This window comes from Perna viridis, chromosome 2 (genome assembly GCF_037379345.1).
Source record: "Perna viridis isolate PV_CMFRI_1.1 ecotype Kerala chromosome 2, ASM3737934v1, whole genome shotgun sequence".
NCBI classification, from domain to species: Eukaryota; Metazoa; Mollusca; class Bivalvia; order Mytilida; family Mytilidae; genus Perna; species Perna viridis.
Window position 1 is genome coordinate 27,719,172 of NC_142446.1, and position 16,248 is coordinate 27,735,419.

A 16,248-nucleotide genomic window follows, 5' to 3' on the forward strand; every position below is an offset into this window, starting at 1 on the left:
TCTTATCTATATAATGTAAACCAACTATTTTATGACAGAAACTTCACTGAATGTTTTCGTATTTCCTATTTAATTAATTGGTGTTTTTACTGAAAATAAATGTGGACCTTTTAAAGAATCCATGTCTGTTTAATTTGTATTTGCTATTAAAAGCAACGTTAACCAATTTCAATTGTGCTCCTCTGTGCTTACCTATTCCTTCACACTTATGAGGCTGACCTTATAGCTGATCTGATCCAAAAGAAGGAACACTGTTTAGCTAGATACGTTTAATCTTAGTTTCCGCTATGTAGATGACGTATTATAGTTAAACAATCCGAGTTTTGGGAATCGCATATACCAAAAATGAACTTATGATAAAGGATATTACAGACACTGTGAAGTCAGCCTCATATCAGAGCTACACTTAGAGATAGTTAAGGAAAACTATTAACCAAACTATACGACAAACGTAGCGACTATTCATTTGACTTTTCATTATGAACAACCGGGGGGTGTTTCGAGAAAAGCAGATGACGCTTACCCTATCGGTGCACCTAGTCCATGCTCCCAGTTCATAGTGGAGTCCGAGTTACTCATTCGATTTTGTTACTTTGTATTTATTGTATTTGTTATTTTATGTTCTTTGTTGCACTTGTCTGTTTTCCATGTCTGGTCTTAGTCTTTGTCCCTGGATTGTTTGTTGATTTCCGCTAGAAACTTGTTTGGTTCCCTTGATTATTCCTTAAGTAGCTAAGAATCATGCAAAATGTGATAGATGATTGGAAAGCCTACATATTTTTATTTTTGATATTTTGTTTAAAATGTAAACAGAAAATTACATGTGGCTACTTATAGTTCATTAGAGATTCAACAAAAATATATAGAATGCACTGTAGAATATAACCTTAAGAGAGATAACTCTGTAAAATACACTAAAATACAATATAAACTGTTGGATTTTTAATATGCATTATCTCCTTAGAGCAGACAGATTGGAATGAATAATTATCCATTTCACCATATAGACCTATAAAGCAACTTGATAACAAAAATAAAAATGTGTAGCCTTTTGTGACGTACCACATATTACAGAATTCTCATGATTCTTAAAAAAGACTGTTACTTAAAACTTGGGCACGCTCTTTCGAAAGTAGAACATTCTTTATTTATCATTAAATCCATAAATCTGATGTACGAAAATATACATTCATCTGAAGGTGACATTCTTCGTGTATCTGTACCTCACAACATATGCTACTTTCGTCGATGAGTTTGTCTTGTTCCATGTATTTTTACAAAATCATTTATTTTTCAGAGTTGTAAAGTAGTTAATGTAAGACCAGTTAAGGGAAGGACCATTGAATCTACCTAGGCCAAAAAAAAAAAAAAAAAAGAAAATAATAATTATAATAATAAAATAACTTAAATCAAATTAAAATAGAAATAAAATGTAAAAAAATAAAACAAAATTCTTAAAGCCCTGTTACTTAGGCAAAAATCATATCATCTACCTCCTCCGTTGCAAATATGTAAACATATGAATCGGAGTACTAAATGCTTCAGGAATAGTAAGCCGGACGTTAAGTACTGCTGCACCCATTAAAACTTACTATGGAATACCTATCTTTGTATTCACCGATAAGTACCAAACACTTAAAGTAATAAAATGAAAACCACTTGAGACATCATGCATTATATATTAACATATTTTCAAACCAATTGTTCGATGAAAATTTATGGAAATATCATGAACTGTTAATACCGATAATCAAAGGTAGGTTTGCCTCTATCTTCATACTAGTGAAAGGTTTTTATTTCTAGCCATATTATAAACCATCTATCGTCTTTTGCCGTTACAACACGACAACAAAGGGTTGAAAAAATTTCTACAATGTTTTCCACCAAAAAAAAAGTTTTAAATCAATCGACGAAATGAATGAAATTAACAAGTTAAAAAAGGCAGAAAACACACAGATGCAAAACAATTAACGTAAAACAAATGTTGTGGAAAAATAATAATGACAGTGTTATTGTTAACATTGCTTGTCTTTAAAAAATGCATTAATATTTAATAACAAAAAGGTTAAAATTTTATACATGCTAAAACTATGACCGTTTATACAAATGTCACGGTAAGTGCCTTTAGAATATATTCCATTTAAATGCTCACAATTAACCTATTTTAAACTATAGATTTTCTATACAGAACATGTACAGTCAAACTGTGATGAACTCGAGCTATTGCGTTAACCAGAAAGCCTTAGATTCTGTAGTATTCTATTGACCTGTTTTGTTCTTAACATTGCTATAGAGGGAATATTTCAAATCGAAGTTCTGTAGTTTGTAACGGGATACAACTGAATGGATGTTTTAATACTTCATGTATATTATAATTGATAAATATTATATAAGAAATCAATAAAAGGTCAAATGATAATTTTTAACATTCTTGTTTTTGACGAGCACGTTTTCTACTCTCTAAGGTAAAGTAATCGAAGACAAACTTGTTATCTTTGAATGAGCAATTGCAATCTGTAAACAGTACTCATTTTAATGTAAAGCTAATACAAATGGTTCCAATATTTCCTTCAGCTCCAGGTATTTTCTTTGACGAAACAACTTCCAATCTTTAGCCTCAGTTTACTTTGTTCTTCATTTCCCTAGAAATCTTGTTTTTGTACTTATGGTTAACCACAAGGCTAGGCTAGGTTATGTAATCGAAACATTTTTGAATTAATTTGATCTGCATGTTACTAGAGCATTGTCTCGTTAATTGATAGTTTTCACATTATTGATTTCAATTAAGATTAATATATGTAATGAAACTATTCTTCACGAGATGTAAGTCACTATACTGCAACTTTATTGTTTTAGAAACTACTTTAATGGTAAAAGTTCACTTGTTTGCTTTTTGTTGTCATGTGTTATCGTTTTTGGCCTTTGTTTTATTAAAAATAGTCTTGAGTCGATGTAATGTTTCCTGTGTACTGCCGCTAAAATTAAATAGAAAATTAATTTTATTTAACATTTTACGTCCTCCCAAGTCAAGGGTTTTGAGTCCATCCTTGCTCCCTCAAACCCCTGACATCACTCATTCATTTTTAGCGGGTATCGTCCAGCCAATTCCGATTGGTTGCTTCTGCGGGTGCAAAGCACCAATGAAAATCGACTTAACATAAAATATCTGTGGAAAGGTAAACAATAATACGAGGTAATGGACGATCCGATATAGTAACTGAAAGTTTTATGTCACAAATGATGCAATACGAGCAAAAATGATAACTGTAGATTCAGTTTAGAGTCTTTACTGAAAAAAAAAATGACGTTATGCGTAGCCATTTTGTAAGTTATATCGAAGAGTTTCTATTACGAGTACTTTGATTGGATTTTGGATCCGGGTTAAATTTAAGTAACTCACAATATGGCGCTGAACGATACCCGCTAAATATGAATGAGTGATGTCAGGGGTTTGAGGGAGCGAGGGTGGACTCAAAACCCTAACTTGGAAGGAGGTACATTTTAATGCATACCAGTAAATAGAATTCCTACACATTTGCACAATGTAAGTTGAATTACATTATGCATATATTTTGTTTATTTGTTTTGTATATATAACAACACAGCTATATTTTATTCACCTATGCTTGTAACAATTTCACTTCATCGTTAATGTCTTCGCAAAGTACATAAATATGAAGTGTTCTTAATTTGACACGTATTGTGCTTTATATATTTAACATCCTATCACAGTGAAGAGAATTAAGAAATTGAGGATGTTAATACTATAGTTTTCCGTATTGGCTTATATGAAAAATCTTACGCAATTATACCTTTGTTGACTAACTAGTCCAATATGCAAGGCAAATATGGATTTTAACCAGTCCAATATAACGTTTTGGACGGGTAAAAGTCGTATTGGACGGCTAAATCCCGTATCGGCACACTTATGCATTTTGTATTGTATTGGCAGTTTTGATCATATTTGGGCTAATATTCAAACGTTAGTCAATAATCAGTATTATGATACTTCTAACCAAATGCTTTTTCTTTTCAAAGTTAAGGTTTTATTCAAACGTCGTTAAATGCAAATCTGATTATTTTTCCCAATATTTATTCAAAAATTTGCATGAAATGAAGAAATTTTCATAATATTTCGTTCCTCCACAAACATTATGGGTAGATTTTTCAGATTTTTCTATTTTCGAAGACATTGTAAATGTGTTTTGTAAATATAAATTATTAATTGAAATTACTTCTTTAGTTTGTAATAAGTAAAGATGGCTATGTAATGTAATTTGAAGCAATTTAAAGATTATATAATAATGTTGAAATGTCACAACCAAGAACAATAGCTGGAGGATCAAAGTGAATTTGTGGTAAATTTACTTATAACAAAATCAGCCGGATTTCAAATATTTCAACCCAATTACTCTTGTAATGTAAACGAATTTTAGTAGCAGGTATCCATGATACAAGATACACAGCCTGGGCAAGACAAAACGGTTAGCTATTTTTTTAATTTATATCACGCCTGAATGTATGTCTTTATTGGCAAAGGGTTAATACATGACACAGGGTCATACTGCCCTAAATTCAAGCTTTAATTTATTCGTTTGCCTGACCGAATGCGTCTTTATTTACACCTACATAAAGAATAATCTGCTTAAAGCACAAAGCGTAAGTGCAATTGGGGTGTTTCAAGCTTTCATTACTATTATCCAAGCCAATGATTTACATACTATACCGTTATTTATAAAATTGCTCCACACCTTTATCTATTTTACATTTAGATATTTTTTTCAGAAATGTTTTCATAGTGTCAGCAACATTTTTTTGTTGTTGAAATGTGTTTTTTTTACCAGTGAGTTTACTAAACTTGATATATTTATACTACATAAAAAGCTTACATAGAAAATGACGATATGAAATAATCGAGACATTCCGGTGCGTTCTAATAAATAACCAAATATTGTTAAGAAATTTCATGGTATAAAAATCAAAGCACTGGTTCCACCTACCTTTGTCTAGCTTTACCAAGTCAAAAGCACTACGCAATTGTTTGGCAGTTGTATATACTTAATCAATTTTGTGAATGTTTGTAAACAAAACTGCACCGGGGTTCGTCAATTTGGTTACTCCTCTATTTAAATTGCATGTATTTGTATAGATCGCCCTGTACAGGTCCGGATGTCAAAAGAATAGGCCTGCAGCAGCGCTAAACTTGTCGTAAAAGGCGACTAAATAGTGCTCAGAACCATAGCCGGAGGCTAGGGCGCTTTGCCTACAGAGCAACTGGGTTGTGTGCTCCAGGTGGAATGGGGTACCCCTGGCGTGGTACATGCTGGTGTTGTCAGGCTATAATACGGAAAACCTGACCGCAAACCATAGTGGTGCACCGTGTTGGGAAAGATGCCACGTTCCTCGCACGTTAAAGAACCCTGCTGTGGTATTCGATAGGAGTATGAATCTTTGCGCTCCGCCACAGGATGCTAAATTGCCCGACCCTACCCACCCCTCCAAATTTGTCGTCACTTTTATCCTTGTGTCCCGTCCCATTTTTCATTTCATCATCATTTCATCATCAATTTCATGTTCATCGCCCGGATTTAACTGAAATATTGCTTCTTGGGTGTTAAACACCGACAATCAATCAATCAATCAATCAATCAATCGTATAGATAATTTTGTCGAGTTTACCTTATTGTGATTCTGCATTTTCTCAATGGGAAGAACAATTCTACGGAGGGTTATAAACTTAGTTTACAAACTTGATTTTTACCAGGGACTTTATTTGTGATGGAATAATACAATGTTAGATTAAATTTTGTTAAGGTAAAACTATATCTGATTATTCATTCGTTTGTACTTTAAGTTATTTACCTTAATTCTGGTGTTGAACATATGTATAACTATCTTTAATACGACTCTGAATCTTGAAATCAAGTTCAGCATGCAAGTTCAAAAATCTGTCCGTCACGTGACCTAATGTACAACTATTTAAGAATTTCTAATTGTTTATATGATATGACCAAAACAGGACAACTTGGCATATTCCAATCTCGATACAACAACCCGGGCACAACAACACTTCTTCCATTAAGACTTTAAAAAATATGTCGTTGGTACTTTAAGAACCGTTTATTATAGTAATTCAAATGTATGTACTTGTCACCAATAATGAACTATTTCGGTTTGTCAAGTACGTCGTCTGGGAAGAACCACTTGGTACAAGCCAATAGTGGAACACGAATCTGTAGCTGAAGTGGAATAAACCGTATAATAACGAGCATCCTTATTTAAAGACTCTTTTTTAAGACGATTAGATGAGTTAGAAACATTGTAATTTTGTACAACCATTAGTTTAAAAAATAATATTGAGCAAGAGGAGCAAGACCTTAAATCAGTTTGAATCAGGTTAAAGGTAAAGAGTAATTTAAATTGTATAAGATTATATTCTGACACTGTGAGACAATAAACATACGATAAGAACTTGCGCGAAAATCGAAAATTGTACTTTGAACTATGTTAGGTACGATTCATCATGAGACCCAAGTTAAAAGAAAAAACTAAAATCTGAAAGTAGGACTTAATACCAAAATCCGATACCTATTATGAGAAAGGGACCACACGTAATAATGTTACAGTCGAATGCGATGTAAAATGGTAGATCACTTTTCTATACATTTACTTACAAACTTTGCAAATCTTGGCAAAATATTTTCTTAATACAAACAAAATAAATCAAGCGAGATTTCTTGCCAGTACGTTATAACACAATCAATGTACAGACATCAAAAGAAGTGATTTGATTAACTATTTTCATTATATCTTGTCAGATCTATCAGGTTGTCCATTGACCCAGCTGATTTCTAATGTTTTAGCAGCATATGTTCCAGACCTAATCTAATGATGAATTCTGATAAATACTTTACTTCAGTCAATACAATCCTTGAAACAAAAAGGCTCGTCAATATTTCCCAGATAATCTTATTTACAAGTAAACATTATTATTGCCTTTAATCTGGCATCGCGCATCATTAGCAATAAGTATGATATATTAAAACAATACAAATCAAAACTAATTGACCAGTATTGAAATATCACGAACCGAGATCACGAAACTAATGTATACTATGCATCTGCAGCAAACATCGGTGCATGTTTATTTCTTCGTACTGTAGAGCCAGAATTTAAATATCGGATTATTTGTGTTTATTTTAAAAATCCATACATTTAATTTATAAAAAAACGATTTTCAATTGTAACTAAAGTTTGAAATTTAACAAACCAGTTCAGTAAATTGTTTATGTCACTGCAACAAAAAAAATATACATAAACTAATAGTATATTAGAAATGATTGATTTTTAACGATTTTGTTCTTAATTACATATACTTGTAATGAACGTGACACATATATTACATAATTTCGTTTTTAAGAAATAGTGTATTTCATGGTCATCTAATTAAAAGTACTTTTTTTTAGGGGAAATCGTTGCGAATGCATTTTTTCCAATTGTATTTTCAGTGCGGATATTCTCTCCCGCTGTTTTGTTTTTGTAGTTATTTATCACTTACTTTGTTGATTCATGTTTTTACTGTGGAACTGGTGTGTGTTTTTACAATTCATGTACACGTACATTGTAATCCTTATGACATTATTGGTTCATGAAAACATATATCAATGCAAACTGTTGTTTATATACTGTGTAAAAGATATCTGAAAGCACACCTGTCACTGAGGTTTGTTGGTATATTATCACTTCATTGTGTTCGCCTATGTATCCAATTATGACAAATAGTTAAATAATGGCTTAGTTTTCTGATGAAAAATCTTTTGTTAGTGTTAGTGTTTTTGTACACATCGCTGGTTGGTGAACTGGTTTCATCACGGAAACATTAAGAATATTTCAATGAAAATCCGTGTGTTTGTATAAACCTGGTTGTTCATTACAAACGTTAAGCATCCTTTCTTTAGAATACATAATCTGATTACTTTATAAAGCTAACCAATAGCAAACTTTTTGCACATATACAAACCTATTGGAACATCCGCTCCGAAATCAATTAATATTTTTATGACAACAATATTCATTTCTAAAGTTTAACTGACCGTTCAAAATAAACCACCGTAAGATATACAATCATTTTCAGAATGAAAACATTCGAGCGATCACCTGTAGCTTATTTGAGACGTGTACATGAAAAAGCAGACGATTCTAACTCCACTCGTGACTCTGTGTCATGTATTCCGAATAGCGGGGAAAGATACTCAATATATTATGTTATATAATGGCATCCTAGCAAACGATATATTTTACACAAAATATTGTTGTGTAAATCTTAGATACAAATACTAGTATGTAGTTCTTGAAAGAGATTTCCCATTCTTTTTTAAAAACGAGTCCAAAAAGTAATCTTCCAAATATTCAGAAAAATATGTCAAAATGCTGGAATTTTTATTGACAAAATATTTGTTCAGTGGTGTGGATGCGTTTTTCAACAGACGGTCGGCATTCCAATGGAACAAATTGGGCTCAGCTATTTGCTGACTTATTCGTTCACTCTTATCGTGCTGACTTTATAGGTGATCTGATCCAAAAGAAAGGATATCGTTAAGCCAGATCTCAGTACCCGTCATATAAATAACGTATTGTCTTTAAACATTCGGGGATTTCTTACATCACATCTACCCCAAAAGAACTTGAGATAAAGGACACTATAGACACTATGAATTTAGTCTCATATCTTGACCTGCACTTGTAGATCGATGGAAAAGGAAAACTATACGACACTGGTTGTAGACAGCCGACACTAATTTCATATATGTCTTGACGAAATCGACGACTTTTAGTGTACTTTAGGAAATTATTGAAAAGTCAACTTTTGTATCGACCTAAATTAAAATTTACGATTGCGATCCCAGGGAGTTATAGCAACTCGTACATTAATGGAATATTCACCTTCGTCTTGTATTATTATGCATACATGCAAAAACAAATATTCAAACAAACAAACCTAAAACAAAACAAAAAACAAAAAAGACCCCCCCCCAAAAAAAAAACAAAACAAAACAAAGCAAAATCAAATCAAATAAAAATAAAAAAAATCAAATAATAACAATAAAAAAACAACAAAACCATTTCAATTTAAATTAAAGGTGTATTGCCCGCTTTACGGTACTATAAAATCCTTTGCCAGTATATTTAAAATTTAATCAAGAGAAACAAGATTCGAGCGATAATCAAACGAATATCCAAAGATCAAACTGGGAAAATAAACAAAAAAGAAAATAAAATATCAAAATAACACGTAGAAAGGTTTAATAAATAATGATTATAAAGTTAATCAAATCTTATAACATCTGTTTTTTTTATTATTATTTTTTATATATATAAGTAATCTTATGTTTTTTATTTGATATTTTGCATGTATTAGGCTCTGTTTTGAATTTTTTTATAGACGTCTGTCGTACACCTTTGTCTGTCTCTCGTATTTTGTTGTCCATTTTTATTTAACCATCAAGCTGTTTTAATGTCTGTTTCCGCTTTCACCTCTGTTTTTTGTTTTCCCCTATGCTTCTAAATTTTAAGCGTCCGATGGTATATTCTTGTGTCTGTTTTCGTTTTATATTTGGTCTTGGCATCTTTTTAATTAAAAAAAAATTCTCAAAATGTCTGCTCGTATTTATCACTGATAAACTGTTTATGCAATTTTCTATTACAAAATTACATATTTCCGCTATTTTTTTTACAAACGCAGAAAAAAGGGAAGTTTACATCTTACTTTTCACATCCCAGATCAAAACGCCTGAAACTGAGGCCCCATAATCGAATTATCTTTTGTACAGCTCTTCTATAAGATGAATCAAGGGAACTTAGATTCTTTAGGAAATCAAAAGAATGTTATCCAGGGATAAATATCAGACATAGAACTCAGACAAACACAACATATTCTTAACAAATTGGAAGTAGTCAAAGAACTTTTAAAGTTTGAAATTAGACCAAAAAGATAGAAAATACATCCAAAATTAAAGAAAATATTTATTTCAGACTTCTTTTTGACCTCCAATTCTTAAACGGTTAGGGTAATATAACCAGTTACATGTAGACTCGTTAAATGGTCGGGTAGCTTTACGGAGATCCATATAATCAATTATCCTAGAAACCAGAACATTGTTTATTTTTATCCTTTTTTGAATTCTAAATTCTACATTGTTATGATCATGACCCAAAAAATCTGACTTTTAAGTGCTAGGGGAACTTGTGGAACAATATCATAAGAAGCCATACACATATGGCTAAGTTTTGTAAAATATGCTTGTTTCTGGGCCATTTTTTGGTCCCCTAAATTCTAGAGTTTAGAAAATAACCTATCAAATCAATAAAAAGCAATTTCTCTTTTGTGACATAGAACCTTGTATATTTTTTTAGATTCATACATTTTCACTCATGTTATAATTATGAAAGTATTATGACCCATTCCTAAACAGTTCAGGTAATATCATCCAAAATCAAACCCAGTGATCGTTGTGGTATTATAAGTTATCTACGTTAGTATCCGTAAAAATGGAGATTTTAAATCCCTGAAGTACATTAGTATATCCTGAGGCAAAGCCGAAGGGTGTACGGTAGTACTGAAGAGGAACGTGGCATCTTTCCCAACACGGTGCACCACTATGGTTTGCGGTCAGGTTTTCCGTATTATAGCCTGACAACCCCAGCATGTAACATGCCAGGGGTACCCCATTCCACCACCTGGGGCACACATCCCAGTTGCTCTGTGGGCAGAGCGCCTAGCCCCCGGCTAGGTTTCTGAGCACTATTTAGTCGCCTTTTACGACAAGCTTAGCGCTGCTGCAGGCCTATTCTTTTAACACCCGGACCTGCACGGGGCTCAATCAATGAAATTTCGCTAGAATCGGAGTTCATGTTCATTTGTGTTGGTTAATGTTGATGTCAATAGATCCACTGTAACATCCATGAAATACTGGCATTTACGGAACAGAATCAAAGTTGCTGATCAAGTCATTTTAGTTAACTCCGGACAGTTGATTTCTGAATTCAGTCATGTGTGTTCCTTGAGGACGGAAATACTGTCAGCAGTGCGCGTGACGTTCCCCGGGGAAATGTCTAGCAACCCCCGGGGATATGGGATTTTCAGCGACTTGTAAGTAACCAATCAAATTTCAGTATTGATACCCAGCCGGGGATAAAAAACGTTTTGGTATTATTTCACAGCGATTCATGCACGTATACATGAGTTAAATAGTAAATGTTTATTTTAAACTTTTGTAGTATGGAACTTTGTTATTAAAATTAACCAAGATCAATTCATAAGAATTCAAGTTATTCCGAGAAAAGAAGTGTCTTTGGGTGAGGATGAAGACGACCAAACAGACGACGACATAGACGACGACACGGACGACACTGCCACTCCATTATACAACCGCAAAACTTTTGCGGTCGTATAAAAACTCAAAAATAAGTCAAAGGTCGCGTGGATATAGCGAAAGCGAGGTCAGGACATTGGCTTACACGACAAAAAAATGTCGATGTCAAATTTTACTATTAATTCGTCAAGATTAATTTCGACATTTTTTGTGAAGAAAATGGGAAGATATCGATATCCATGATGTTTTTGTTAAGTAGAGTTAATTTTTTCATAAAAATCGTTGCTAATGCAGCTTTAAATATACGAGTAAACTGAACGAGATACAAAGAAAGAACAAATAATCTCGCAGGCATAAAAAGAATCTCTTATGACTATAGTGAGATATATTTTTGGACAACTAGATATCATGAGATAGAATCCATCTCTGTGGGCCCTGCCGTGGCAATTAAGCCATATATACCTTAAGCTATCCACGGTCTTTAGGTGATCTACCCACACCAAATATCAAAAGCTCGCATCGGAAGACACAAAAGTGACAACCTGGACACGAGTTTGTCACCATTAAAAGAGGAATATTACCTTGAGGTCAACATTCAAGGGCATATGCCACTTTCAATGGTACGCGACACCTCGTCATTAGGTGATCTACCCAAATGCCCGTTGTCTTCAAAAGACAAAAATTGCGACCCGGACACGAGTTTGTCACCGAAAAAAAACAGGACTTTGACCTTGAAGTCAAAGTTCAAAGTCCTATACCCCTGACCATGGTATGCGACACATCGTCCTCAGTTGATCTACACACATGCCAAATATCAAAAGACTACATTGAAAGACAAAACAGTTACAGCCCGGACACGAGGTTGTAATGGACGGACGGATTAATCACTATAGAGCGGCCGCCACTTTTCATGGCAGGGCCCTAATTATTTATCATATTGTGATCAAATGTGTCATTGATTTCATATCTTTGGGTAGCAGATCCAAGAGCGACAATTCCATTTTATTCAATCACTAAAAAAATGATGTTTGAAATTTTATTAGTCAATGACAATAGTAGGTTTTGTAATACAATGAAAAGGAAGTGAAGAGCATTTATGTTTTTTTTGTGATGTGGTATTGTTATTTTGACTTGGTATGTAAAATGATCCGTTTTCAGTGTTACCATAACTTATTGTACCTGGTACATTTATTTTAGCTTAAAAAAGTATACAATAATGACTCCAAAATCAACTACATATATAATCGAAGCAATTTATGATACCCGAAGGAGATGCATTGACCCCAAATCCATTCTCTTTATAGTTCATGACAACTGTAAATATTGAAATATAACGAGAATAGGTATGGTATATATGTAAAAAAAAACAACAAACAAACAAACAAACAAACAAACAAAACAAAACAAAACAAAAACAAGAAAGAAAAGAAAACAACCCCAACGAGTTGAAAATGTCAGCCCAAGGCCAACAATTGCCCTCAAACCACTGGGCAGACTGAAAGTATATCAGATTTGAAAATATTCTCCAAACACAAATAAAATTACTAATCATATACTAGTAAGGAGGATGGATATGGTGATTATGTCAAAGAGACGATAACCACAACCGTATGAAAAATGTAAGCTCAAGGCCACCCATGTGTCTTCAATAAAGGAAATCCTCACACCACTATCTAGGCTGCAGCTTGCCCAAAAACCAACATTGTACACAGGTACAGCGAAATCATTACCTCTATGTATTCAAACAACCTAAAGTAAACTGAAAGAGAAAACGAAACAAGACCTACAGGGACCAGAAATTACTGACTTGGGACAGGCGCAAAAATGTGGCGGGGGTTAACGTACTTTGGTGTGACCACCCCTTTTAAATTTGACCACTGTGGTCATTATATAAAATATTATACAATTGAAAATACCAAAATCAGTTCAAAAATGTCTGAGTCCCTTGTTGAAATATTAATAAAGAAACTGATATACGTTACACAAATGCACAAACAATGGACTACAAGCAATTAACTGCCGTTTCCAGACCATTTTAAACCTATGGAAAGTGATGCCCCCATCGTATGTAACACCAATCCCGATTCTTCACATCGGTAATTCAACACCCTGTTAAGTTTCACACTAATCCTGCAAATTGTTGACAACACAACACACGAGACAAGTTTTGCTAAAAAAAAAAAACGCCGAAGTCCAACAGCGTCATTTCTACACTTTTTGTCCAAACATCAATTCCTGACAATATGCACATCCCAATATGGTAATATAACACTTAATTGAATTTCATTACAATCCTGAAAATCGTAAAGGAGAAATAGGAGAAATTGCAGACAACGCATCAGACCAGAACGAGTGTAAATTCTTTGCGGGGGTATAACATTTTTTGCCCAACATAAATTCCTGACAGCACATCTCCATGTGGTAATATAACATCCCACAAAGTTTCATAACAATATTGTAAGCTGCTAAGAAAAAAAGTGCGGACAGACAGACAGACGAACGGCAGGACGAACAGACAAGGTGAAACTTATATACCTTGAAACATCGTTTGCGGGGAGTACAAAACAATTGCGTACAAGAAAATTCAAAACCAAAACTATCGAAATAGGAAGCTGACCGATAGAGCTTGTTTTTATGAGAACGAAAATTACTAGAATGAAAACAATTCACAATTTGAAAGAGTAATCAAGGGAATCAAGATTCTGGCGGAACTCAAAAGAATGTACACCAGGGACAACGACCAGACATGGAAAACAGATACACACAACAAAGAACATAAAATAACCAAAATACATGTAATACATTCAAAGTAACAAAAGTAAATGAGCAACTTGGACTCCACTGAAAACTGGGAGCATAGACCAGGTGCACCGGTAGGGTAAGCGTCCTCTGCTATTCTTGAAATACCCGTTGAGTTGTTCATAAAAAGTCAAGCCCAGAGTTGACGAATAAGGAAAGGAAAACTATGACACGTTGAACAAATCAGTTTTTATGCTGCAGACGGATACCCACAGGAGTTCATTGTGACGACAATAAAACTTCTGTAGTGATGACTTTAATCTTGTAGCAACATAAGTATGTTCCAGAAGCCTAATTGTTAGATGTCTAGCGCAAATACGAAAAGTCTGCGTAGTTATGGCAAGCTTTGTCATAACGTATGAGTTGTGATATGAAAACTCCATACGCAGGTGCTGAAGGGATGTTGCCACAGAATAAATGAAAGTTACAATACGGAAAGAAAAGTCATCGCGTTTGTCGTATTCCCTTCTTGCGGAGCTCGGGATGCAGGCATATTTTATCCTGTTTTGTAGAGTTACCTCCCGTAAGAGCAGGTGTAATTTCGAAGTCTCTCTAATCGATGTTCGGATTCGGGTGCAGAAAAAAGATGTAACTAGAATGAAAATGGAATCCCCAGCAGACAAACACAGCGGTGTTTCTAAAATTTACAGGGTGTTTCATTTTGTTGGTAGGTTACATGAAGATGACTTTCATTTGTATCCCGGGTAAAGAAAATTTATGGCAGGGTCAGTAGAACGAGAAATTCCCTTTTGACTTTCGAGATTTTCTAAAGTATCGTCGATATCGGATGGAAAACATTACGTGTTCCGAATAGACACCTGCTCCAAAGGGAGATAAATGTTGACAAAATGTTGGTCCGCAAGTCGGGAGTAGTTCGGTCAATAGTTTAAGTGAAATCAGTGAAACATAGTCAGATCTGTTACTACTATTATCAATGATCACAAACTTATATTGTTGTTTTTTTTAACATATGAACAGTTCATTATGTTGCTACAGGGAGGTATAGAGAGCTAAAAGCTATTGATAAGCTAAATATTTTTCAAGATACCATAAAAAGAACTTTTTAAATATGAATATAATAAAGTTGCAAGTAAAAACGGACAAATTGTTTTCCTGTTAACATAACACCATAAAGAAGTAATTTATTAAATAGAAAAGAAAGTGGAAACGAGTCAAATGACAATACTTCCAAAAATATAAAAAAAAAACAGCCAAAGACAAACTGGGGCTTACATAAACGGTGATAAATATAACAACACTCCTAGTGTGACCCCGACAAATCCCTGAAACGACAAATATACAGGTAAAAAGAAGGGCAACACACTTTACCTTCAACAAAATAAACAAAATTCCATTGGAATTGGAACAGGCAAAATAGACTCACCAGTGTTGTTTGTTCATTTATTAAATATATATGTATGTACATTCTGTAAATAAGAAACAGTTGCTGATAAAATACTTTGACGGTTAACGACAAGACGTTATCAAAAATTAGAAAAGACAATAATTAATTACTGCTAATATAATATACTTTTCATTTATTCACAAGTAAAGGAAATGAATGCCGCAATATAATGATTTGTTGAAACAATGTTTTCAGTATTCACCTTTTTAACTTATCTAAATATATATCGCCAGCATACACAAGTTACAAGAAAATGTTAATTCTTGAAATAAAGTTTAAAAATAGAAATAAAGATGTCTAGAAGATAGAAATAAGGTATTGAAACCTTTTATGACTGACAAAATTATACAATATTCATTTTCGATTTCTTGTTCAAAGATGCATTTTATTAAATCTCAATGTCCATTACTGGAAAGCGATTTAATGTGATAGTTAAAATATTTATAAAAATGAATCAAATAAAAAAAAAGCAATAAAGAAGGGAGTATAATTATTTGGATGCAATTACGTATTTTATACGAATATTAATTAAATATTTTCGTCACTTGACAATATTTCGATAGTCTCTTTAAAATATCAGGTTTTAATGAAATTTACATATTTGATGTTGAACAAAAGGATAAGCGAAAAAGGGCCTTTAAAGAGTCCTCATTATTTACATCTTTGTGAAGC